This window comes from Hemicordylus capensis, chromosome 1 (genome assembly GCF_027244095.1).
Source record: "Hemicordylus capensis ecotype Gifberg chromosome 1, rHemCap1.1.pri, whole genome shotgun sequence".
NCBI lineage: Eukaryota > Metazoa > Chordata > Lepidosauria > Squamata > Cordylidae > Hemicordylus > Hemicordylus capensis.
In genome coordinates, this window is record NC_069657.1 from 377,741,760 (window position 1) to 377,769,699 (window position 27,940).

At 42.5% G+C, this 27,940-nt stretch overlaps 1 protein-coding gene across 1 annotated transcript in view; it reads right to left on the minus strand.

Moving 5' to 3' along the window:
- Nucleotides 1-27,940, minus strand: part of GALNT2 (polypeptide N-acetylgalactosaminyltransferase 2) — a 105,138-nt gene that overhangs the window by 52,540 nt on the left and 24,658 nt on the right. The window lies entirely within an intron of this gene.

The window sequence follows — 27,940 nt, forward strand, 5'->3', positions numbered from 1 at the left end:
AGTTAAGAAGCAATATTTGCTAGCTCTTCTAATCAAGCATCTGTTACTTATTTCTGCAAACTAGAAAGTTCTCCATTCTAGCAGAGATAAAATAAGGAAACAGTTTTAAAATGTAGGAAACTTTAAAAAACAGGATTCACAACATGTCATGTGTGCGCAATGGTACTTTTAATTGCTATAGAAGCAATTAGTCAGTAGGACTTAGAATGGCCTGCAGTTTTAAAATGTTAACAACTAAGTCCACGTGTGTTATCTTAAAACCAGCCATTAGGGCCTCCCCACCAGGAAGTTACAAGGAAATCCAACACTCTGTGGATTTCCCCTCCAAGTTTCTGGCATATAAAGCTGAGAAGCATGTGGCAATGCAGCCAACTGGCAGTGCAACAGACTGGCATGGCACAGTCAGACAATCTTCTGCATAATCTTGATCCTTCTTTCAGATCACCTTCATGCTGCTCCACTCTCCTACCAGGAATTCAGTTACTTTAAAAAAAAAAAAAAAAGCCAAACCAAAAAGAACATCTAGTACATGGATGAACTGCTCTCTAGTTAAAATTGGACACATTTTCTCCTCCAACATCTACAAATGTGCACCGTTCTGCCATGAAGTATTGACACAATATATGAAGCTAACCTTTACATGTTGTCTTTGACAACTAGGATTCCCTTAAAACATTTTCAAATGAGTTCAACCACAAGAGTTACCCACAGCAATGAAGAACATCTAGTCTGTTGCCTTGCTTTCCTTCATTGTTTTTGTCTTTGCATAGGACTTTTCCCTTACAGGGTTGTGGCCTACGACCTTTGTCCCTCACAATCACAGTAACAGGATAGTTTGATTAAACTTTGGTGAGTACTCAGACATTAAAGTGTATGAAATATGGTAAGCCTAAATGCAAGCCATAGAAGTGAGAAATCAAAATAGCTCCAAGTTTCAGACTTTGCTTTTGTCACATTAAAACATTACTGTATTTGTTATACATTTAACTGCAATGTAAAAGAAAGTCAGCCTGATTAAACCTGAGTGACTTCCATTTTAGTTTCCCAAAGTAATAGGATAGTTAATTCTTCCAAACAAAAAGGTTAGTCTGTCTTACTCACGGGCATGGAGGAAGACTGTGCTTTCACTATAATACTACACTCTAAAATTAGTGATGAAACACCTCAGAATGAGGCATACCATAATGAGGAGCAGCATTATGATTATTGTATAAGAAATGAAGTCCACTTAGAGGTCAGGGACCTGTGTACAGTGAGGCATAACTGAGTCTCATTGATTTCAATGGAAATTAACAACCCTGATCGATTGTAGCAAGATTATCTCTTTTATTTAGTCTAATTTACACCCCACCTTTGGTCTACAACCAGGTTCACATTTAAAATGAACACAGGTACAGTCACTCATACAAACACATATACCACTACATAGACATCTGAAAACACACACCCACACCCACACATACCCCCATAATGTCTGAATGGGGCTACAGTGGCAAGGGAATTACAGAGTCAGGGATGAGTGAGAGCTGGATTCTTTTTTTAAAGAATTAAAAACCTGTTCCCCTTTTCTTTAAGAGTAGACTTCAGCCTTTGAGAGGTATGACAATTAGTGTACAGAGCTGTGAACAGCTCTGAAATTTTAAAGGGGATAATAGCCTGTAGCTATTTTTCAAGAGCAGACTTAAACTGAGCACAGAAGCCAATTTCTACAAACTCAAGCCTGAAGGAGAAATGTAAAGGAAGTTATAACTATTTAGATTTAACTGACAAAGACAGCATGACGCACAAGCCTTACAAAATGAGAATAATCCCCCGCCTGCAATGTTTTATAGCAGTTTACGTCCGCCCATGCAAAAAAGTGGTAGATATAGCTACACAGGTATTTTAGAAGACTATTCACAAGCTTAGTGATAGGAGAAAGTTGTACTACTCAATTAGTGATACAAGGTAACCACTGCATTCTGCTACACAGGGATTAAGCAAGCATTTTGTTTCAAGTCACATGCAGTTTAGTATGTGTAAAATGGAACACAGTGGAGTCAAAGAAAAAAAGACACAATTTGCAGGGGGTGGGGGCAGTTTAGATTGTTTGATGAAGTTGTCATTCCCCATCCCCGACTTAACCTTTTTATTTCATTATGTCTTACAAGTGCAATACGTAGTGTTGAAGAAAGTGGCATAAAAAGAGGATACTAAGTCAAGGTACAAAATGTATTTAACAGTGTCCCAGAGATATTTCTAAACTTCTCTAACCATTGCTGTACCTGGAACCAAGTGGAAACCAATGCATATGAACAACAACAACAAATATTTATATACTGCTTTGTATAAGAAATGAATTCCACTTAGAGGTCAGGGACCTGTGTACAGTAAGGCATAACTGAGTCTCATTGATTTCAATGGAAATTTCAACAAAAGTTTCAACAAAAGTTTCCAAAACAGTTTACACTGAGAAATAATAAACTACTGGGCTGGGCGCAGAGCATCTGTCCCTCTAGTTTGTCGCCTGTCACCGCCTCCCCCCGCCCCGTTTCTGCCTTGTTCTTTCCCCCGTCCGCTGCCACCTCCTTTGTCGCCCGCCCACCCATTGCTACATCCTTCCTCCCCCATCCATCCCCACCGCCTCCTTCCGCCCATTGCTGTTTTCTCAGTGCCATTCCCACCCCCCCACGCCAGTCAGCTGGCCAGCCACTGCAGCCATTTTTTTCCCTCCCACCCATCCCATGGCTAGCCTATCCAGCAGCTCTCCAAACTCTCGCGAGAGCTGCCATGCATGGGATTAGTCATGGGTATGCCTCAGAAAATTAAATATATAGATAGATAAGACGGCTCCCTGTCCCCAAAAGACTCACAATCTAAAAAGAAACATAAGACAGACACCAGCAACAGTCACTGGAAATACTGTGCTGGGGGTGGATAAGGCCAGTTACTCTCCCCCTGCTAAATAAAGAGAATCACCACATTAAAAAGGTGCCTCTTTGCCCAGTTAGCAGGGTTTAGAAGTTAGAAGACTTGATTATCCTTATTATGGACTAACATGGATCATCAAGCTAATCTCTACAATACTGTTATGCGTTTAAATATGGATTATTTAATAAATGATTTCCGGCAACTTTCTGTTCTGTTTGCTTTGTTGTGAACCACCCAGAAACGTGAGTTTGGGGCAGTATAAAGAAGAGGAAAAAACTATTGCCAACATAACTACCTTTCAATTAGCCAATATTCACTATCATGATAGATGCTTGAAATCTGAAAAATGTGATATTGCCAAGAAATATAAATTGCTCCTAAGAACATAACATTTTCCCATCATTATGAACCAAAGTCCTTCTTTAGGTACAATTTTATGTGCATGTACTAGTTTCCCCCAGATTTCCCTCCCATCAGCAGTTACTGACAAGAAATCCAAGGCCATTTCTGAAGGTGTCTCAAGTTTTAGCAAAAGCTTATCCAAGATGCATAGGGACCATATGGATTAATGTAGATGCAGAGATCTACAGACAGACATGCCACAATGGCAGGATACATTTAGGCATACAAATCTATAAACACATTTTGTACGAAGAGCATTTCATAGTACACGAGTCAAATAATAAATAAAATTTTCATTCCTTTGTTTTCTTATAAGCCAGCTAAAGGTCCAGGAACTAAACCCTTCAATTGGGTAGGGGTTGGGGGACCTAGATACTTGGACATCCAGGTTTCTAAACTTTAGAATTGCTTTTAGCATCATGCACTTAAGTCCAAAATTTAAGAATCTGAAATATTTTCCATGCCCTGAGAGATCTTTAGGAGAAATAGCCATCTCTTTTCACATAAAGTGTGTGTGTGTGTGTTAGTGAGCATGTTTGTGACAATAGTATCTAACTAGGAGCATTAGCCCTATAAAAGCTTCTCAGAAAAAGGAAGAGTGAGTCAGATATTCGAAATCAACATCATTATGTTAAAACTTCAAACAAGAAAAACTTAATATGAAATATGTAAAAAAAAGCTAAGCCCTCTGAATGACTATCACATTTAATATTTTATAATTCACATCTGTACTTAAAAAAATATGAGTGACACAGATTAATGCCTCCTTCCCAACCCACCAATGTGTTTTGTAACGCAATTGCTTTGTGCAATTTCCTACAGCACAGTTTTCAGATGAGGATTAAAAACTTCACTCTTCTCTGTAATATCATGTGTGTCTAAAATAAGAGTCATCCCATATCTGAGCAATTACACACAGACAGCTGGCTGGATAGAAGGCTTGCACTGGTGAATTTCTCAAGACTACCTAGAATTCCAATTATACTTTAAGATTATTTTATGGATGCTTTTACTTCTACTATAGTGCCCATGTATTCTATTTTAGTAAAATATTCCCAGTGGAGTATTAGAAGGGCTAGTGCATGGAATTTGGTGGCAGACAACTTGTCATCTATATAGGAGAAAGGGATAACGTCTGGCCTTCAGTAGCAGAGTAACATCATCTGCTGATCCTGTTTCTGGCTATTGCCACGATCCAACTGCCCTGATGAGCTGCAGCTGAGTAACGGCTGTTCCAGCTGCCAGGCTCCAGAAGCCCATGGGACTCTTTGGCTTAAATAGGGACCAGGGCTGACCGGAGGTGCAGCTGCCTGCAGGCAGCCACCAAAGCAGGCCACCAAAGGGGGTGGGACTGAGGGCTAGGGCCAAAATTGTTTGGATCATTGGAAGGAAGAGTCCTGCTCATTTCATTGCTGCTTAGTTTTTAGTTAGGCTTGGAACAGGTATGTGTCTTGGTTTTAACAGAGATGTGGACCATGGGGCAGCTATACCAGTGGTGGTGGGTAATTCACCTTATTACTCTGTAATGTCAGGTCGGTTCACAATAAATCTGAAGTAATGCATGACTTGATCATGGCTGAAGGAGCTGACTTTGTATGTCTCATGGAGACTTGGCCGGGAGAGGCTAGTGGTCCGGTTTGGTCCCAGCTTCTCTCAGAAGTAACTCTCTGTGGTGGAGCAGGTGAGAGAATGTGGGCGGGGAGGTGGGGTAGTTGTGGTCTATAAGAATACCATCTCCCTTACCAGGATCCCTGTCAGGGATTTGGCCTATATTGAATTTGTGTATCTAAGTCTAAGGACTCGGCATAAATTGCAAATTCTGCTGGTGTACTAATCACCCCGCTGCCCAGTGGAGTCACTGATTCAGCTGACAAACCTAGTTGCTGAGTTGGCATTGGAGTGCTGCAGGTTGTTGGTGGTGGGGGACTTCAATGTTCATTTTGGGACCGGGTTGTCGGGAATGGCTCAAGAGTTCATAGCGGGAATGATGACTATGGGCCTATCCCAATTGCTCTCTGGACTGACACATGATGCCGATCACACACTCAATTTGGTCTTTTGCTCTGATCAGGGTGGTGTTCTGTGGGTGGGGACTCTTATCTTCCCATTGTCATGGACAGATCACCATTTGGTTAAGGTAGAGCTTACACCCTTGGCCCACCTTTGCAGGGGTGAAGGACCTATTAGGGTGGTCTGCCCAAGGAAGTTACTGGATCCAATAGGATTCCAAGAAGACTTGGAAGGGTTTATGGTTTGCTCTGCTAGTGATTCTGTTGATGCTCTGGTGCAAACATGGAATAACGAACTCACTAGAGCAGTAGATACACTCCTAAGCATCCTCTCTGACTTGCTTTAAAGAGAGCCCCGTGGAGTTCGGATGAACTACAGGAGCTGAAGTGGTGAGGTAGACTACCAGAGCGCAAGTGGAGGAAGACTCCGTGCAAGTCTGATCAGTTACAACACAGAGCACATTTGAAGATCTATGCTCTGGTAGTGCGGGTGGCAAAGAAGCAGTTCCTTTCTGTCTGCTTCGCTTCCGCAAACTAACATCCAGCTGAGTTGTCTAGGGTTATGAGGAGACTAGTATGTACCCCTTCTCCCTTGAATTTAATTTTTGAACGATCAGTCACTCACTGTGACATTTTTAATGACTTTTTTGCAGATAAAAATTTCTCACATTCAGGCCAAGCTGGATTCCACGATTACTGCAGAGTCTGGAGTTACTGTGGGTTACTGTGGAGGTGTCCAGCAACTCCTCTTATGTGATTAGATTGGATCATTTTCAGTTTGTGAGTCCTGAGGAGGAGGGCAAACTGCTTCAGACTGTACACCCTACAACCTGTTCTCTTGACCCTTGCCCAACTTGGCTTAACTCTTCTGATAATTATATTATCAGAGAGGGTCCGGTAAATATTATAAAAGCTTCTCTGAGGGAGGGCAGGATGCCTCATTGTCTTAAGGAGGCTATTAGACCACTTTTGAAGAAAGCTGCATTGGATCCCTCAGAGTTACCTAATTAAAGACCTGTTTCTAACCTTCCATGGTTGGGCAAGGTGATTGAGTGGGTGGTGGCCTCTTAGCTCCAGACAGTTTGGAATGATACAGATTATCTAGACCCATTTCAAACTGGTTTTTGTGTGGGCTATGCGGTTAAGACTGCCTTCATTGGCCTGATAGATGATGTCCAACTAGCTATCAACAGAGGGAGTGTGACTGATTATTCTTTTGGATCTCTCTGCAGCTTTTGACACCATTGACCTATTCTTCTGGACTGCGTGAGAGAGGTGGGATTGGGTGGCACTGTTTTACAGTGGTTCCACTCCAACCTCTCTGGTAGATTCCAGATGGTATCACTTGGAGACTATTGCTCTGCAAAGCAAGAACTAAAGTGTGGAGTTCCACAAGGCTCCATACTGTCGCCAATGCTCTTTAACATCTACATCAGGGGTGGGGAACCTTGGTCCTCCAGCTGTTTTTGAACTACAACTCCCACCATCCCCAGCCACAATAATTGTGGCTGGGGATGATGGGAGTTGTAGTTCAACAACAGCTGGAGGACCAAGGTTCCCCACCCCTGATCTACATGAAACTGCTGGGAGAGATCATCAGGAGGTTTGGTGCTGGGGTGTTATTAATCTGCTGATGACACCCAGATTTACTTTCCCATGTCGATCTCATCAGAAAATTGCATATCTTCCCTAAATGCCTGCTTGGAGGAAGTAATGGGATGGATGAGGGATAACAAACTGAGGTTGTATCCAAATAAGATGGAAGTACTGACCGTGGGGGGTTGAGACCCGAGAGATGGTTTAGATATGCCTGTTCTGGATGGGATTACATTCCCCCTGAAAGATCAGGTACGTAGCTTGGAAGTGCTCCTGGACCCAAAGCTCTCCCTGGTTTCTCAGGCTGAGGAGGTGGCCAGAGCGCTTTTTATCAGCTTCAGCTGATATGTCAGCTACATCCATTTCTAGAGGTGAATGACCTTAAAACAGTGGTACATATGCTAGTAACCTCTAGACTTGACTACTGTAATGTGCTCTATGCAGGGCTGCCTTTGTACGTAGTCCAGAAACTACAATTGGTACAGAATGCGGCAGCCAGATTGGTCTCTGGGATAGCATGAAAGGACCATATAACACCCGTTTTGAAAGGACTACACTGGTTGCCAATATGTTTCCAGCTGAAATACAAAGTGCTGGTTATTACCTATAAAGCCCTTAATAACTTGGGCCCAGGCTATTTAAGAGAGTGCCTCCTTTGTCATGAATCCTCCCACCTTTTACGATCTTCTGGAGAGATCCGGGCACGGTTGCCACCAGCTCGTCTGGTGGCAACTCAAGTCTGGGCTTTCTCTGTGGCTCTCCCAGGGCTTTGGAATATGCTCCCTGCTGAAATAAGAGCATCTCCTTCTCTGTTTTCAGGAAGACCCTCATGACTTCCCTGTTTTCGCAAGCTTTTAATTAGAATTTTAGTAATTTAATTATTTGCTTTATATTGTTATTGTTTTAACTTGTGGTTTTTAATATTAAAATTTGTACACCACCTAGAGATTTACATATCAGTCGGTATAAAAATGATAAAATCAATCAAATAACTTATAATGCTGCAAAGAAATCAACCATAAAAATAAGCCCTTTAAATAAACTGCAAGGATACAATATCTAACCAAACCATTCCTACCCCCATAATTCAATACTCAACTTATTTCAGGTCCTTGCTGAAATAAGAGCATCTCCTTCTCTGTTTGCTTTTAGGAAGACCCTGAAGACATACCTGTTTTTCTAGGTCTTCAGATGAGATTCAATTTTTAAAATGTTCATGTGTTATTAATGTGTTTTTATCTATTATGATTTTATTTTTTGAATTTTAAATGTGTTGTGTTTTATGTGTTAATTCTGTACACCGTCTAGAGATTTTTATACTAGGCGGTATATACATTCAATAAATAAATAATAAATAAATAATAAGTATTCACTCTAACACTCACTATACTATGATCTCCTTGTTGAGTTCCACCAAGAAAGGCAGGGGCAGAGAGGGGTTAAGTTGCAGCCTATTCATCAGTGATGGTTTGGGGGTGGGGGGGAGCCCTCTATGTACTTTAAGGAATGCTAAGCTTAACTTTGTCCAGAAAGCACATAACTGAAAAAAGGTACAAGAAAGAGAAGACAGACTGAGAACTATGAACTGATCCAAGCAACAGAAAAGCCAGGTGCACTGCTGAAAGAGCTTCTGTACTCTAGTAGAAATCCATTAAGACAAAAAGGCACAATATTCAAATGATGTACTCTAGTGAAGGATCATTGTAGACTATACTGTAATGGAAATTCTCTATTCAGTATTGCAAATAAGTTCTTTAAACTTCTTTTCTATTTAACTTCCAAAGTTACTAATGCTAGATTAAATCACCATTTTCAAGCTTTCCAGCAAAATATAGTAAACAAAATTAAATGCACAAACACAACTTTAAGGACTAAAATTTAAACCACGTGACAATCCTGTATTTGCAAGCCAGCAGCAATTACAGGTCACTTCAACACGATAGCAAGATAGCTATTCAACAACTTATTAGAAAATGAGTACCTTTCACTAATCTTGAAAAGGAAATGAGAACGAAACTCTGTTGTAGAAGTCGTGAATAGCATTTAAAAGATCAAGTGAATGACAAGAGAAAGCAGCTCCAATAGTCTAGTGTTTGTGTAAGCATCAGTATTCCAGCAGCATACCCCATCAAATCTTTTTTTAGGCAGTTTTTTCCTCCAAAACCAAGCAGTTTTTAAAATATATATGCATCAACATCAAAACAGTTGACAAGAAATATTACACCCTGGGATCAGTAGAGATCCCTTTAACAAGATACATGTATATGTTTATAATCTTCCCAATAGGTAAAGGGAAATAATTCAAGGAGCCAAAAAATGATCTGCAATTAGGAACATGGGTAAGATTTCGTGGCAGTAGGAGAAATAGTCCATCTGTGAAATTTAGTGATCCTCAGTGCATAGCACTACTGGAACAGTAGTTGAACTACTTATTAAAGAGTGGAGGAAGAAAAGTAACAAAACCACATGTGACTAATTAATGGTAGGGGAAAAATATCCTGAAAGAGCTAACACAACCCAATCTGAACATCTATCATAAGGCAGCAGGTTGAAGGCTAATCTGGACAGATTTAAAAATGGTGCTGCAAGACTGTTTTACAATACTTTCCAAGCAGAATTAGGAAACAAAACAAAACAAAAAACAAAAAAGAAGCTGTGCTACCTTAAGCGGCACAGGGGGGGAATGCTTGACTAACAAGCAGGTTGCCGGTTCGAATCCTAGCTGGTATGTTTCCCAGACTATGGGAAAACACCTATATCAGGCAGCAGCAATATAGGAAGATGCTGAAAGGCATCATCTCAGACTGGCAATGGTAAACCCCTCCTGTATTCTACCAAAGAAAAGCACAGGGCTCTGTGGGCACCAGGAGTCGAAATCAACTTGATGGTACACTTTACCTTTTACATTTTCAAGTCACTGGCAGGACATTTTACATCAGCCTTTTATGGTAAGCATTTATAATTTTGATATCTGAAAGGTTACTTCTACCATAAGCATTGCTTATACCAGATTTTGGCCAGTTACCTATATCGTACCATGCCATTAGCTAGTTTTCCAGAAAATCTGAAGTGCATTGTGCAACAGTATATGAGAACCTACATAACAGCATGGGTTGTATCAGAAGTGAGTTTTTGCAACAATCACCTTAATATGATGTCCAAGAGATGAATACACTGCTAAATTCTCACCCTGAAATATGTGTGTGCGCACACGCGCATTTGTGTGTGTGCACGCTCTTATGTCCAGAAAGAGCTTTGCATTTGTAAACACATATAGGCATGTTGCCTCTTGGAAAGCTGGCACTTAACCTGATTGCTCTGGGACCAAATTCATACTAATGGAGTTTAACCACTGTGGGTTAAGTGGCAACAATTGGCAATAAGTGGCAACCATTCTTAAAGCAGATTTGGACCTTCACAATGACTTAAGATCAGACAAGCATTTGCAGCTGGTGTATTAGGAACATAGGAAGCTGCCATATACTGAGGCAGACCATTGGTCTATCAAGCTCAGTATTGTCTTCACAGACTGGCAGTGACTTCTCCAAGGTTGCAGGCAGGAATCTCTCTCAGCCCAATCTTGGAGAAGCCAGGGAGGGAATTTGGAACCTTCTGCTCTTCCCAGAGCAGCTTCATCCCCTGAGGGGAATCTCTTGCAGTGCTCACACATCAAGTCTCCCATTCATATCCAACCAGGGCGGACCCTGCCTAGCTAAGGGGACAAGTCATGCTTGCTACCACAAGGTCAGCTCTCCTCTGGATATTCAGACCACTGAATATAAGAATAAGCCCACCATGATCTCTCAGCATAGAAACACACTCCGGTTGCTCAGCCAGATATGAGTTTGGCTGAAACACAGTGTATAAATAATAGCATCCACACCTATATTAACAATGGTTAATGCTAATCAGAGAGAGCTTGTAAACCAGAGCTTGAAGGGGCAAAGTGCCATGCATGGGTGTGCAAACTGTACACATAAGAGCTGGGCAGGGGCTTACTCAGCACACTGGGATTGTGCCAAAATAAGAAGGTCAAAAGCAATGCAGGTGGTGTATATATGCACTGGAAGTGGTTTCTAGTAGGGCTGTATTCAAACCAGGCCGGTTAATGATTCAGTCGTGAATCGAACCAGCCCTCAGGAGAGGCAGTTCAGTCCACGATGGAACTGGATCAAGCCCAGTCTATTGAGGACCAGTTCAATGGTACAAGCAGCTATGCTTGTAAAGGTGAGCCCAGTGAGGATTCCTCTTTAAAGGCAAAGGGGAACCCTGCCTTTAAAAGGCTTCTAAGGGTGGCAAGAGGGCACCTTTAAGAGTAGGTGCTTACTTATCCATCAGCGGCGGTTCCTGGAAACCCTGGCACTCCCTTCAGCAAACCATCCACACAGTGACGGCGCAGTTCCGGCCTCTGCAGATGCACACAGGCCATTTGTGTTGCCTCCAAGCATGTGTGGAGACCACTTGCATGACCTCTTGCATGCATGAAGGTCATGCAAATGGCCTGTGTGCATCTGCAGAGGCCAGAACTGCGCCACTGCTGCACAGGAGGGCTGCTGGGGGAGTACCGGGGTTTCCAGGAGCTGCCGCCAACAGATTGGTGAGCACCTACTTTTAAAAGGTGCCTTCTTGTCCCCACTGCCCTAGAAGGCTTTTGAAGGAAGGATTCCCCTTTGCTTGTAAAGAGGAATTCCCACCTGATTCCCCTTTACAAGTATAGCCCCTAGGACCATCGAATCAGGTCGAACCAGTTTGATCACATTGATTGGACCAGCCAGTCAATTTGACCAAACTGGTTCACAGACCAGCGGTTCAGTTCAAATTTGAACCAAAACGCAAAAAAATGGTCTGTGCACACTCCCCTGGTTCCTAGGCTGGAGGCACAGAAGACCATGTTACTCCATAAAGAGGCACCATTTCATAAATCATGAGGGACACCAGCTTAAGTAATCAAGGCATCAAATCTGCTAAACACTGCTCAAAGAATTATCATCCAAAAAGGAAGAATCTAGTGAAGTCTTTCAAATGTAATTTCACTGCCCCAGAAGAACACCCCTTTCCCCAACAAGGAACACACTTGGTTTTTTAAAACACCATTAACAGAATATACATAAAGATATAATCCATTTTCCTACTCATTTGTAAATTAAATTTTTGCCAAGTCCATTTTTATTGATGTTCATCTCTTCTGTGTTCTATTCAGTTCTTGCATTTTTTTAAAAAGCAATTTTGGTATCTAAAAGTTCAGCACTTGGTGAGGAAAGCTAACTACATCACACTGCTGATATGCCAAAGTCTATTTAGAGCTGCTACTGAACACAAGTTACACAGTTTTATTATTGCTGACTTATACATCACCATGGTGGGTGAAATGCTTTACCTCTATACCAACAAGAAAAATGAGCAAACAATTTAACACTTTCAGTAACTGCTAGCTTTTTCTGAATGTCAGTGCAGAGGTGGTAAAGGTAAAGTGTGCCGTCAAGTCGATTTCGACTCCTGGCACCCACAGAGCCCTGTGGTTTCCTTTGGTAGAATACAGGAAGGGTTTACCATTGCCTCCTCCCACACAATGTAAGATGATGCCTTTCAGCATCTTCCCATATCACTGCTGCCCGATATTGGTGTTTCCTATAGTCTGGGAAACACACCAGCAGGCATTCAAACCAGCAACTTCTGCTTGTTAGTCAAGCATTTCCCCGCTGTGCCACTTAAGGTGGTAGAATAGAAAAATTTATTTATTTATTTAAAATATTCATACCCCGCCCCTCCAGTGCACTACTGCTCAGGGTGACTCACAACAAAAAGATAGACACAAGATACAATAAAAGTAATAAAATTAACTATATTAAACAAAAAAGTTGTCAGATTAAAAACCACAATCATTATTAGGTTCAAATTAAAAGGTTATTTTAAAAGGTAAAAACTGAAAACTATAAAAAGCTAAAGAACCTAACAGATATAACAAAAATATGGAGCATTAACAAGCCACCTTTAAAAGGTGCATTTTAAGATGTTTTTTTAAAAACACTGAGGGAGGGAGCATGGCAAAGCTCTTCAGGGAGGGAGTTTCAAAGCCGGGGGGGGGCACAACCGAAAAGGCCCTGCCTCTAGTTCCTGCCAACCAGATCTCTGTTAGTGGCAGGGTCATGAGCAGGGTCTGAGATGATGAGCGGAGGGCCCTGGCAGACTCATATGGGCGAATGCAGTCCAACAGGTACCCCAGCCCCAAGCCATGTGGGACTTTAAAAGTCAATACCAGTACCTTGAATCTAGCCCAGAGGCGGACCGGTAGCCAATGAAGCTGACGTAGGATGAGTGTAATAATCTTGAAGCAACTTGCACCCACGAGCATCCTTGTGGCAGCATTCTGGACTAGCTGAAGCTTCTGAATAGTCTTCAAGGGTAGCCCCACGTAGAGTGCATTGCAGTAGTCCAATCTGGATGTTACCAATGCATGAGTGACTGAAGTCAGTTCCGATTTCTGCAAGCAGGGTCGCAGCTGGTGTACCAGCTGTAGCTGCACACCGCCACCACCTGTACCTCCAAGGAGGAGCACCCCCAAGCTGCGGACTTTGTCTTTCAGAGGGAGCATGACCCCATCCAAGACCAGATTTACCTCATTACTCAGATGATCTGTTCTACCAATTCAGAGCACTTCCGTCTTATCTGGATTAAGTTTCAGCTTGTTTGCCCCCATCCAGTCCAGAACGGCCTCCAAGTCCCAGTTCAGAGCATCCATTGCCTCCCTGGTTTCTGTTGACTTAATAAATCTTTGTGGCATCCCATAGGTCAAAGGTCAAGGGGTGGAGCAGGCATCCCCCAGCACCACCTTCTGAGTACGACCCCCTAGTTAGGAGCGGAGCCACCCTATAACCATGCCCCCAAGTCCCAAACCAGAGAGATGTCCCAGAAGGATACTTTGGTCAATGGTTTCAAGCAGCCGAGAGGTCCAGGAGGATCAACAGAGTCACACTCCCTCTGTCTATCTCTTGGCGTAGGTCAGGTCATCCAACTGACCAAGGCAGTTTCAGTCCCATATCCAGGTCAGAAGCCAGACTGGAAAGGATCTAAGTAATCAGATTCATCCAGGGTTCCCTGGAGCTGAGATGCCACAACGTTCTCCAACACCTTGCCCAAGAAGGGGAGGTTTGAAACTGGTCGAAAGTTATCTGGGTCCAATGAGGGCTTTTTAAGAAGGGGCCTAATGACTGCCTCCTTCAGGCAAGGGGGGACCACCTCCTGCTCTAAAGAGGCATTCACCACCTCCGCCACCCACAGACCCAGTCCCTCCCTACAAGCCTTCACCAACCATGAAGGGCAAGGGTCGAGGACACATGTGATAGGCCTCAACCTTCCAAGCAGCCTGTCCACCTCCTCAGGTAACACAGTCTGAAAACCATCCAATATAACAAGACCAGACGGTGCGTCAGCAACATCCAGTTCCAGTGCCTCAAGAATCTTGGTATCCAAGTCAGAACGGATATGAGCTATTTTATCTTCAAAATGTAAAGCAAATCTGTCACAGTGGGTGCCAAGTGTTCTCTTTGATGGTCTTTGGGGTCCTCACCTAGTAAGCCCCGTACCACTCGAAAAAGCTCCGCTGGATGACATTGAGCTGATGCGATGGAGGCAGAAAAGTAGGATTTCTTCGCTGCCATTACCGCCATAGAGTAGGCCCTAATATGGGGTCTAGCCTGTGTTTGGTCATGATCTGTTCTGTAGCGTGTAATGCAGCCTTTCTATCCTCTCCCTTAAGCTCCTTGTACCACCCGCTCCAAAAAGAGTTGCTCCCAAGGGTCAGGGCTGTATGTGATGCTGCACAGAGCAGGGAGAGAATGGGAGAAAATGGAAATTCATGATCCTCTTGTAGCATGTTGGAGTTTTCCACTCACACATGGGACCCTTTAGATTCCAGACATGGCTGTTTACCAGTTCTGGCATTTCAAGTGAAACACAAGTGGCATACCGCATTAAGTTAAGCCCTCTGTCAGCATGAAGACCATTAGACAGGAGTTTAAAGTAGTATGTAAAAGAAGCAAAGCACACAAACACAGATGACAAGAAGTGAGATGAAACTGTTGTCTTGGCAGTCTTATATGCCAAGTGCCTTGAGTGCAGGCATGTCTCAAATGAATTAAATTTCTACCATCCCACATAGAAAGCAGCATCACACAGATCAGACGGCTATCTTTTCACTTCAATAGAAATTAATACATTTCTGCGGCCTTCCACTATCTAAACTCTCACACTTGAGAGTTGACTCAGTCTGGCTCAAATAGTTTCCATCTGCTAACTGTGCTTTGATTCTTAATTAACACAAATATATTCAGAACAAAATATTACTAAAGAAGTTGAAAATAAAAACCATAAAATGATGAAGTGGCTTGGGAAATTTGAAATGCTTTTGTAAATAAATAAGAGGGGGGGAATCCAGGTACTAAAAGGAGGGCCACAGCTACTAAATGGAGGCCTGTCCTGAAAAATCTGTCTCCCTGATGTATACAATAGTCTTCCGGGATTTTCACTTTTTTATTTTTTCCTTTTCAAGCAGGACAAGGTTCTTACATATGGAGACACAAACAGAAAAGGGGCAGCATTTTAGCCAAACGTTCAATAACTGCTCCTCACTCCTACCAGTGTTCTGGCCAATTAATGCAGTGTCACCAAAATGATCAACAACTTTGTTACTTCACATATTCTATATCAAACACTGGTTTGATACACATTGGACCTTTTTTTTTTTTTTTTTTTTGCACAAAATACCACACATTTGTTGCATTGAAAATGTTTGTGGGAGAAAGTCTGGTATAGCTGTAGTTCAGACCCTCAACTGAATCCAGGTTTAGAGACTGGGAGAATGCTCACCACCTCTTGTACTCAAATTAAATAATCTGTCATCAAGCAACTTAAAGGTAGAACTGGGAATCCAGACTGTTTCTTCACTACAAGCCAAATTATTCTGACCCACACTGACTAGGCAGCATGTACCTCAAGTCAGCTTCCAGAGCTCAGACAGTCCAATTGCTGCTCACCTCAAAAATACCACTTGCAAGGTTCTTAACATTCCTAGAGTGTCTGATACCCAACTTTCAGCCAATTTTAAACCTAATGAAAAGCTTAATTATTTAGACCAGGGCTGGGGGGCAGGGGGAGGTGCAGATGAGAACTAGGAAAGGGTGAGCAAACTCAAAGTGGCAGGAGAAGTGGAGAGAAACAGTGGTGACACACTATGGGCGGGGATGGGGAGTTTCCTGAAATATTTCAGTGCTTCACTTGCAGAAGGAGACCAAGTTAAATCTGTACCAGAAAAGAGCAGTAATGTGATATTTCTGTCTACAACTGAGAAAACTTAAAAGGTCATGAAGCATGCTTGAAATCCTGAAGTTAAGGTTACAGTTCCTGTAAAGTGCTCTGAGAAGGAATTTTGTTTTCAGAAACGTGTCATTTCATGATACACAGACTAACATTACCTAATGAAGACTCTTCAACAAACAAAGCAAACACCTGCAGCAGAACAGCGCAGTCTTCATTGGATAGCTACAAGACAAGCTAAAATCCAAATACATCCAAGTTAAGATCAATAAACCATTGTTAAGATTGGTTTAAGCAAGCCAGACAAGGGCACTAATGGTTGGTAAACCATTCCCCCCCCCCCCCCGCCTCTAAGACAATGCAAAAGATGAACAAGGTATTTCAAGAGCTTACTACTTTGAAATTCAGAAATCCATTAATCTCACTAGGGCTTCCTCTTGAGGACTGCTTATGAAACATGTCAAAACATCTCAGTTTCTCTAAAGTCCTCAAATACCTTTGTGATACATATGCATTACTCACTAATCTGGAAGTTAAGTGACTATTGCAACATATTCAACAACCACCTACAAGCAGCATGATTTTCAGAAGGATTCTAGACATTGTGCTAGCCTCTGATTTTTTTTTTTTAAGAGTAGGCTTTGACTAGCTTATTCCATACTCTTCTAAAATTGCAAGTTAACATTGAAAAGTTATTCATATAACCTTATCCTTTAGGAGTCAAAGCATAACTCCAAAGGGAACTTGCTTGCCTTATTGCATTTCAATTTATAGGTGGTAGGTTAAGTTTTTTCTTTTTCTGTCAAGCCTCTGAGGTAACAGAAAACTATCTTCTTTGCTCCCCAGTAGTCATTAAGGTTGTACACACAACTGGTTTGTGCACAACCTGTGTGTATAGGCAAGGTGGAAGGCAGGGATGGACCTACCTTTCTCCCAAATGATGGTCGGTTCTCCCTTGGGTGTGCCACTGCATGCCCACATGACCCACGCTGCTCCCGGCAGTGCAGATTGCTGGTGGCCGGGACAACAGGTCCCGGCCTCCAGGAAGCCCAACATACACCATGCTATGAGTACGATCCATTGGAGGATTCCCCCAAGAGTTGGGCACTCTATGCTTGGGCTGCGTGCAGTCCGAGCATACACTACCCCAGCACCAGGTTAAGGGCATGCTCACACCCTTAACCCTGGCTAAAGGCCGGGGTTAGAAGTTGGACTACCTGCAAAGCCAGTGGAGGGATCAGGCTCAATCCTGGCGGTGCACATGGGCAGCCAAACCCAGGCTAGGGTTTGGCTGTTCATGTGCATAGCCTTGTTTTTAAGCCTGCCAATTTTTTGTTCTGCTTAGTTGCTGTGTTTTTAAGCTTGAGTGTTTTTGATGGTTATCGTTTTCTTCATCTTTTTATCTGTGAGACACCTTGTGGGTAATTTTTGTTAGAAACACAGAACTTCCATAAATGTTTAAACACAAATAAAATAAAACAGCTGCTTGAAGAACATTCTATAGGAGAAGCAGTTCACCAATTGTAGAATACACTCAAAATCCAAATGCTTGCTCTCCAAAATCACCAGAATACTACATTTTAGAAATCTCCTCTATTACCAATCTTAATCATTTTGCTCTCTCCTCCATCCCATATTCCCAACACACATATTTCCCCTTGCAATTCAATTATTATGGCAGAGAAGTTTTCACTCTTTTTCAGCATTGCAACTCAGAGAGTTCCCTTATTTCTAAGACAAAATTATACATACACATACACAACCTGAAACATTGGTTTATCAGCTCTACTGAAGTCATCCCTGGAGATTGCCTTCCCTTATGCCCCCACCCCAAACACACACACACACACACACACACACACACACACACACACACACACACAAAATATCAAATCATTAAAAATCTCCAGAATTGCTTTCGGCAGTATTTTAGAGATGAGGACATTCCTAGCAACTCCAGGCCAATACTGGAGGATTGGCAACCCTACTGAAGTCTGTAGCTTGATTCACTTGCAGAAGTCATTTGGATTATCAGTCTATGCACCGCTTTTGTAGTGTGCACCTATCCTTTTTGTGGTACTCTGCAACTGTGATTGTCAGATTGATCTGCAAGTGTTGGAGCCTGCCACCTTATTGCCTTTGGGCTGCTGTTTGACTAGATCCCATTCTGGTCCCTTCCAAGTAAAATGAAAAGTTTTACTTTTATTTTTAACCTACTCAAATGTTAGTCTGCTGAAGGCAAAGTCATCAAAAAGCCCTGTTGCCTCCTAAAAACCTAAGGAGTTTAATTGTGGCATAAGATTTCATGGGCCAGACCCCACTTCACGTGATGCAATACAGATGTCTTCACACTCAGTAAGTTTATGCCTTGTAGGTTCGAATGTTCGCTGAACAACTAGTGTTATATATGTAAATGTAATAATAAAAATAAATGTATATTGGGGTATACTGCAAGTTAAGAGAATGGCAAAAAGGGGAAGGAAGTAGAAGATGGTGAGGAGTCAGACACACTTTTGCAAATAAGTACAGAAGTTTGCAATACTGCTTGTTATTTGTCACAAGGACAAATAGCTTTGTTTTACATATTTCTAATCCCAGATACCATGTTTCACATAAGTATGCTAGCAAGTAACTTAGTGAAGCTCTTCATACAACCCATGTGAAGAGCATGGGGCAGGTCTGCAGGGAGAGCAGGTTTTCCCAACCCTCCCCGCAGACGATCTATGTTTCACTAGGTGGGCAGACTGCCCGCCTAGACGAGCAGCGGGTCTCCTGTGGGCCACGTGCGGCTCAGGTCTGCAGGGAGAGCAGGTTTTCCCAACCCTCCCCGCAGACGATCTATGTTTCACTAGGTGGGCAGACTGCCCGCCTAGACGAGCAGCGGGTCTCCTGTGGGCCACGTGCGGCTCTCACCCAGCAGCTCTGGGATGCAGGGAAGTGCTGCCATGCGGCACGGCACCCCACCCCCTGGAGCCCAACTAACACACCACGTGAGTGCATAGTGCATTACTGGGAGGCCCCTCCCCAAGCAGCCACACGATCAGTTAGCCCGACTTTGGGGCGTGCTCACAGCCAAAACCTGCATTAAGCGGCAGGCTACTTTAGAGGGCTCACCACCACCAGGAGCGGAGCGGCTCCCAGAGGTTCTCACGTGCAGTGAAAACCGGGCTGAGCTTCCCTAGCCTGGTTTTCACTGCTCATGAGAATAATTTCAGTGTCATTTAAGTTCCGTAAGCATGTTCAACTGAATACAGTTCTGCAACTCTTAAGATTGCAGGTGGTGAAGACTGGATAAATGCCCATTCCATTTATCTAGCTTTTTAAAACAGACAGTTAAGCTTTTCCTAATGTCAGAACAGGGCTCTGTGGTCGCCAGGAGTTGACACCGACTTGACAGCACACTTTACCTTTTAATGTCAGCACTAGGTGTGGAATATAGTACCTCAAGCAAGGTGTCCACAGAGAAGAATCCGAAGTCTTGCATTCCCTATTGGAAGGGAGCTGAAGGCCAGACGATTTCAAACGGGAGAAGACCAAATGCTTAAATTACAGAGCTTGTGGCACAGTATGGTAAAAGCCACCTGATTCAAGCTGGTTTGCAGTAAAAGATTTATTCAATGTCTAACAGAGAGAAAAAGTTACAGGATACAAGAGAACCCCATCATACACGGATTCTATATCAGCGGTTTCGTGTATTCATAGGTGTCTAACCAACACCCCGTTCCATTATCTGTGGATATGAAAAGGTTAAAAGCCGTATGTCTGTGGTTCCCAGAGGACTGGAAGTGACTATGGAGGCCATTTCCTGCCGCCATTTTGTCCATTTTGAACCATTTTGTGGCTCAGCAAAAAAACCCAACCCACTTTTGCGGGAAAAATCCATGATTTGAGGGACCATGGGGGGGGGGCGGCATTGCTGGACACCAGGAGACCTGCGGTGCATGCTCTGTCTGGCCCATTTTTGTGGGCTTTGGGGTGTGTGTGTGTTTTAAGTCTAGGAACCAAACCCCAGCATTCCCATAGACTCATTATCTGAGTTTTTGTTATCCACAGTAATATGCAGGGATAGAAGCCCACGGATAATGAGGTCCACCTGTATAATTCTTGGGCGTGGAAGGAACCTTGCTTGAAAATACGAATGCTATTTTAAATACAAAAACATAGGTACATATTTTGCCAGACAGGAACAACAACAACTAAAAGCCCACCACATTACAAGAGGAAACCACCTAGAGACTAAGTTTTGGGCAGTATAAAAATATGTTAAACAAATATGTTTTGTGAGAATGTTATTCTGTATCTCATCCCATCAAACACAGATTCAAAAGTAAAATCCATTCCACTGCTTAGAGAGATTCGGAAGTAACTCCAGTGTGATATATGTCCAGAATCTTGCATTTCATATACAGTATGTACAGAAAACATGAACAGGACTGTTTTCTAGAGTGCAACCTTCATTTTTTCCAAGCCAGCAGTACTTTTAATTGCACTGCAGTAGGAAATAAATGTTCTATGTTCTCTACTGCTCCCTCAGCACTGCTCACACATTGGGTTGGGGGCAGGGAGGGACCTTCTTGCTGCCAAGAAGTCCTTTAGAATGCAGTTATGTTTTTCTCCAGTTGTCCCCCAACTTGCTATTCTTTATGTTCTCTCTTTAAAAAGCCACTAAATATTTATGTCCAAAGCTATTATGAAGCAAAAATAAGTGTGGCAGTACACATGAGAAACTGAAAAGCTGTGCAAGACTGTGCTTCAGAATATTTTATTTCTTTGTGAGTGAGTATTTCATTTATTGGGCATGGGGTGAACAGGTGTCACCCCATACCCAATTCAAACAGCTGTTTAGGGTGTCCCCCCCCCCCACACACACACCTTTTAAGACAGCCAGAAAAGATACCTACCATTTTCCAACAAAATTCTTCACATCTTTAGCTACTTGCAGATTTAACTGGAAGAACCTTCACCATGAAAAAACCAAGATGGCAAATTAATGCATACACTATCAAAGCAGCAGTCTCCTGCATAATTAAACCCTTTTTTTTAAAAAAAGGTGCACGAGTATGCTTTTATTTTGCAGAATTATAACTAGTTTTACCTACTTTGGGCCAATGCTGCTAGCTTTAGAGCCTGCAGCATATATTGCTTTAATAAATACCTGACAAATTTTTAAAGAAGGTAAAGTGTGCTATCAAGTCAGTGTCAACTCCTGGTGACCACAGAGCCCTGTGGTTGTCTTTGGTAGAAGTAGGGAGCTCAAAAGTCAGCAACAGCACTCTGCTAGATTCCTGACAGGAGGGAGGACCTTCAACTATGCTAATCCTTCTGGACCATCTTTTGAGACTGGGAGCATCAGGCCTGGTCCATCCTGAAGCATAGGTTTCAGAGAATGGTACTGGGAAGCTATTGTTCTTCCTTACTGAGCTGTCACATCATTGTCCCATGCTTTTTAATGTCTACATGAAAATACAGGGAGAGGCCATGCAGAGGTGTGGAATTTGGTGTCATCAATATGCTGACGACACCCAGCAGTCTCCCCTCTTTATTAAATCTAGGCGAGATGCAGGTGACCATAAATACGCCTCAGATCAGTGATGCACTGGATAAGAGCGAACAAGAATTCAATCCACGTAAGTCAATTTATTATCAGAGAATCCAGTAACCTATTGAGCTCAGAAAATTACTTGTTTGGGGCAGGGTCACACTCTAAAGCAGGGCTGCACAACTACAGCCCTCCAGTTGGTTTTGGACTACAACTCCCATCATCCCCCACCACAGAGGCCAATATGCTGAGATTATGGGAATTGTAGCCACCTAATGGCACAGTGGGGAAATGACTTGATCATCAAGCCAGAGGTTGCCGGTTCAAATCCCCACGGGTATGTTTCCCAGACTATGGGAAACACCCATATCGGGCAGCAGCGATATAAGATGATGCTGAAAGGCATCATACTATGCGGGAGGAGGCAATGGAAGAGCCCTCCGGTATTCTACCAAAGACAACCACAGGGCTCTGTGGTCGCCAGGAGTCGAAACTGACTTGACAGCACACTTTACCTTTAGTCCAACGTTTGCAGGAAGGCCAAAGTTGTAGATACTGGCTCTAAAAGATCAGGTATAACACTTGGGATACTTGCTCCTGGAATCCCAGCCATCAGCTCTAGTCAGGAGTATCTCATCAGCTGCAACCAATATACATGTCTGCTACTGTTAGAGAGTGACCTGGTTGTTGTCATTTGTTCTTTGACTTCTAGATTGGATATTTAATGCACTCTGCATGGGGCAGAGTGAATGAGGTGCAATACTTTATTACATCTACTCTGAAAGATGGGCCTGCTAATTGGCTTCCAGGCTCAATTCAAGGTGTTGGTTTTGACTTAAAGGTACTATATGCATAGTGTAGTGGTTAGAGTGCTGGACTAGGACTGGGGAGACCCGAGTTCAAATCCCCATTCAGCCATTATACCAGCTGGGTGACTCTGGGCCAGTCACTTCTCTCTCAGCCTAACCTACTTCACAGGGTTGTTGTGAGGAGAAACTCAAGTATGTAGTACACCGCTCTGGGATCCTTGGAGGAAGAGCGAGATATAAATGTAGTAGTAGTAGTAATAATAATATATGGTCAAGGATAAGGAAGTGCCCAACGTTCTAATCTCGGAAAGTTCCGACTTGAAATGAGCCATTTCGAGTATTCCGAACTCAGAACAGAACACCCTTCAGATGAAGGGCCTGTTCCAAGTTCATAATGTAACAACCCCATTCCAAGCACCATTTTGGATTCCAACATGGCAGTCTTACGGCCTCTGTGCACATGTGGTAGCCATTTATGTGGTCAGCACCACCAAGCAAATGACTGCCACACATGCTCAGAGGCCAGAACACCACTATTTTGGAGTTCAAAATGGCGCTGTTTCGAGTGTTCCAAGCTCATTCTGGCGGAACAACCAGCTCAACCAGTTGTTCCAACAGAACGTTCCAGGCATTTGTATTCCGTTCTGAGTTCAGAATAGAATACAAATATCATCCTGTGAACATCTCTAGTCATCTCTAGAAATTGATATGAACCTCTTTCCCACACAATTTTTTAAAATCCATTAATGAGGCATGCTGAAGATGTTTCCTGTTGGGGTCAAGCTGGCCTCAATAAGGTAAAAAGCCTTTTAGCTCTGAAATTGTGCAATACCTCCCTGTGGAAAGTCTGCATGGGTATGTCCCACCATTCCAAAAAGAAGTTTAAGATCTTTTTCTGTTTTTTATAAAGTTCTGTCTGCCAACATGCTTTTCTCGGCTCTTTATTACCAATTTTGCCTTTAGCAAATTAAGTTGAACATATTCTGTCACATTATATGCCACTATGGAAATTTATACTGAAAGGTAATATAAAAGTCTCAAACATACACATTCATTCCATCTTGCAGTTGCTGCACAGGCTATTCACTTCCACAATCACTTCAAATTGCTACTGTGTTCTATGAAGTCCTTCACAACCTTGGCCATGCATATCTTAGAGACCACAGCTTGCCTAGTTAGGCCCTATGGTCCCTTGCTCCACTTCCTAAAATCTACTGCAAGTCCCTGCTCAGACACCAGAAGAGATGCTGGTAACTATACTCTTTGCTGCAGGTTTCTCATGGTAATCATCTGATTATGTTTTAGTCTGCTGTACTGCAGTGTAAATTTTAATGGAGATGTATGAAAATTTATGAGCATGTTTTTTGCTTGAAATAACCTGTCTGAATTAATTCTCTGCTTGTTTCTCTCCAACACCCTGGCCATAAATTCAGTCAAACACTTGATCACTACCTGTAATAAGTGCTGGCTTCTCACTTCTTTCCTCCTATCTTCAGGCCTTTGTGTTAGCAGATCAGCACGGTCACATTCAAATGTTCATGAACATTCCATCTACCACCGCACCTCGTAAAATGGCTGGAGAACGGGGCTCCAATAGAGTGAAGGCAGGTGTTCTTGCAGCCAATAGCTATTTGCTACAACTTTATTCTGTATCAACTACAGGATTTCCTTTTCTGAGTTTGGGGCATATTTTTACAGGCCTGAATGCCTTCAATATGACATTCATCAGAAATCCATAAATGTTGGCACCAACAACCAAATTATTTCCACTGGTAACCATGGAGCTTAGCTCTCTTGCTTTCAATTCCTCCAAGACAAAATGCATGTTCTTTTACAGCCACTGCCCTGAGCAATTTTACAGGGGGAGAAGTGGCAAATATCAACTCAGCTCTTCTAACCTGACACTACCGCTGTATCCCAGCACAAAGCACAACCCGACTTTCAAAAAGAGGCACTCTCAGCAATTATATGATGCCAGTATTTTTAAAGCTTTAATTATGTTAAATGACAGCCCATTCTAGAACTACTGTTGGGGTGTGTGTGGGGTGATTGAGTTAGTGTGTATGTGCGAGTGAGAACATGTTGGTACACACACATCAGATAATGCTGGTTGCCAACCATTTCTAGTTGTTTTAAGGGAGCCAGAAACATATTTGGTAAATGGAACTTCATACTGTAACACACACACCCCATATATCTACACTTCAGGTAACTTAAGTTGGTACAGATCAAAATAAGTTAGTCCTATCTTCACATCAGTGCCAATTTTTGGCAAAGACTATTTACTCATTCATTCATTCATTCATTCATTCATTCGATTTCTATACCGCCCTTCCAAAAATGGCTCAGGGTGGTTTACACAGAGAAATAACAAACAAATAAGATGGAACCCTGTCCCCAAAGGGCTCACAATCTAAAAAGAAACATAAGATAGATACCAGCAACAGTCACTGGAGGGGTACTGTGCTGGGGGTGGATAGGGCCAGTTACTCTCTCCCTGCTAAATAAAGAGAATCGCCAAGTTAGCAGACTAACTCAAATGAGGCAGATTTTTATTTTATTCTTCTCCCACTGGGGATGGTGTTGTACTACACATAAACGCACAGATACATCAAACCAGAAAACCTGACAACAAAACTCTTTACCAGAATCTTCATGGAGAAAAATACCAGCCTGAGAATACGACTTTCCCCCTTTCCAAAACTAATCATGGCAACTACGAGGAAATTGTCATGAGTATAATGCTATTTCAAGGTTCAGAGGTAGCCTTATCTGTAAACCAGATCATTTGACTTTATTTACATTTATATCCTGCACTTCATTCAAGGAGCCCAGAGCAGAGTACATGGCTATGTTTATCCTCACAACAACCCTGTGAGGTAGGTTAGACAGAGTTACATGACTGGCCCAGAGTAATCCAGTGAGTTTCATGGCTGAATGTGGATTTGAATTCAGGTCTCTCTGGTTCTAGTTCAACACTAACCACTACACCTCATTGATTCTATTTTACAAATACAAATGGCTTCACAAATACAAAAACACTTTGTATTTAAGCTGTTTTGATGACTACTCAGTAAATTCCTATTAAGATTTATAAAATGTAATATTAACAAAACAAATTTAGATAATAAACATAGTACTTATTTGTATATGAGACACCTGATCTTCTTCATCCTAGATAGTTCTTGTTGGATCATATACACATTCTGTTAGTAAGTTCTTCTCTTCTTATGCTGAAGGACGATAAGGAGATTACAGAGAAACTCAATGAATCCTTTGCTTTGGTCTTCAGTGCAAAAGATGGAGAGAGAATAATTGGGGCAGGAATGTGACCCTAGTATTTCCCAAGAGCTTGTTAAGGGGCTAGTTGCTGAATCACAGTTTCATGTGATCTAGGAGGCAGGTATGACCCTACTTCCTTTATGGAGCAAACAGCTGAGAAGAGGAAAAGCTTAAGCCCTGCAAAAGGCAATTAGTCCTGTAGAAGGGAAGAGACAGAATGGGAAAACAGGTGCCTCCTAACCAGGAGCTTGGTTTTTGCTTGACTGTCATTTTTCTATCAAGATGTATATAGTCCCCCACCCCCAACGAGGAAGCACAGTGAGTCAAGCTGCAGTTCCATCCACCACAGGGAAAGAACCAAATGAAACAGAAGTGACAAGAGATGAAGGGCTAATTCGCACACTATGACAAGCTAAAAATGAACAAGTCATCCTGGTGGCAAATACCCAGACATTAAGAATTCAACAGGTGAAATTGGTTATCTAACAAGAAATTTTTCAAAAGGGATCCAAGAGTGAGGACAGGAAATTATAGGCTCAACAGTTGAGCCTATAGGAGAAGAGAGCTGGTCTTATGGTAGCAAGCATGACTTGTCTCCATAGCTAAGCAGGGTCCATCCATCCTGGCTGCATATGAATGGGAGACTTGATGTGTGAGCACTGTAAGATATTCCCCTTAGGGGATGGAATCACTCTGGGAAGAGCAGAAGTTTCCAAGTTCACTCCCAGGCATCTCCAAGATAGGGTTGAGAGAGATTCCTGTCTGCAACCTTGGAGAAGCCACTGCCAGTCTGGGTAGACAATACTGAGCTAGAGGGACCTATGGTCTGACTCAGTATATGGCAGCTTCCTATGTTTAACCTCTGTCCCAGCTAAGATGGTGGAAAGCATAATTAAAGCTATAATTCTTGATCGGGGGGGGGGGAGATACTGCAGAGAAAATCAAAATTGTTTCTGAAAAGAGAAAATGTACCCTGCTGTCTTTGGAATTCTTTGAGTGCTTCAGACAAAATAGAGAATGGCATGATAACATTGTCCACTTGGACTTCCAAAGATGAAACTCATGATCTGATCAAAGAGGTCTTGACCAAGACTCATACCAAAAGCTCCTGACCTAACCAGTCTAAGATAAGAGGACAGGTCATCTAATGGAGGCGTGGTATAGGCGTGGTATACCAGCATGGTATAGTGGTTAGAGTGCTGGACTAGGACCGGGGAGACCAGAGTTCAAATCCCCATTCAGCCATGAAACTAGCTGGGTGACTCTGGGCCAGTCACTTCTCTCTCAGCCTAACCTACTTCACAGGGTTGTTGTGAAAGAGAAACTCAAGTATGTAGTACACCGCTCTGGGCTCCTTGGAGGAAGAGCGGGATATAAATGTAAAAACAACAACAGGATAAAGAACAGGAACCAAATGTACGAATACATTGGAAGTAAGCAAGCTACAGTCCTTTACGAGCAATTAATTGGCTCACCGGGCAACAAAATGGCAAACAATCAATGTAGTCAAGTGATATACACTGGTGCAAAAAGGCTGCGACTAACTAGGGAATATATCTTTGATCACAGCAGATAATTCAATGAAAACATCAACTCAAGGTGCAATGGAAGTGAAAGTCAGTTAGTGATCATTAGGAAACAGACTAAAAACAACATTGCTTGTACCAAAATGCCCTTACTTGGATCTTTATTGCAACTGTTTGGGGGGATATCAGAGAGATCAGCATTGTATACATCTCAAAAAGAGATATTAAAGATCCTATCCTGTTGAAAACAGGATACTGGACAAGTTGGACTTATGATTTGATACAGTAGGGCCTATTCTTAAGAAACTCTTGTACATTTCCAAGCATCATTAAGACCATATATAGCCCTGCTGGATAAGGCCAAAGGGCCATCTAGTTCAGCATCCTATTTCCCAGAGTGGCCAACTAGATGCCTCCAGTGGGCTATATAGGCAAACAGCCTACTCCTGCTTCTAATAAACTGGTATTCAAAAGCATACTGCCTCTGAACAGTATATATAGCATATAGCCATCATGACTAGTAGCCAATGATCGACTTGTCCTCAATGAATGCGC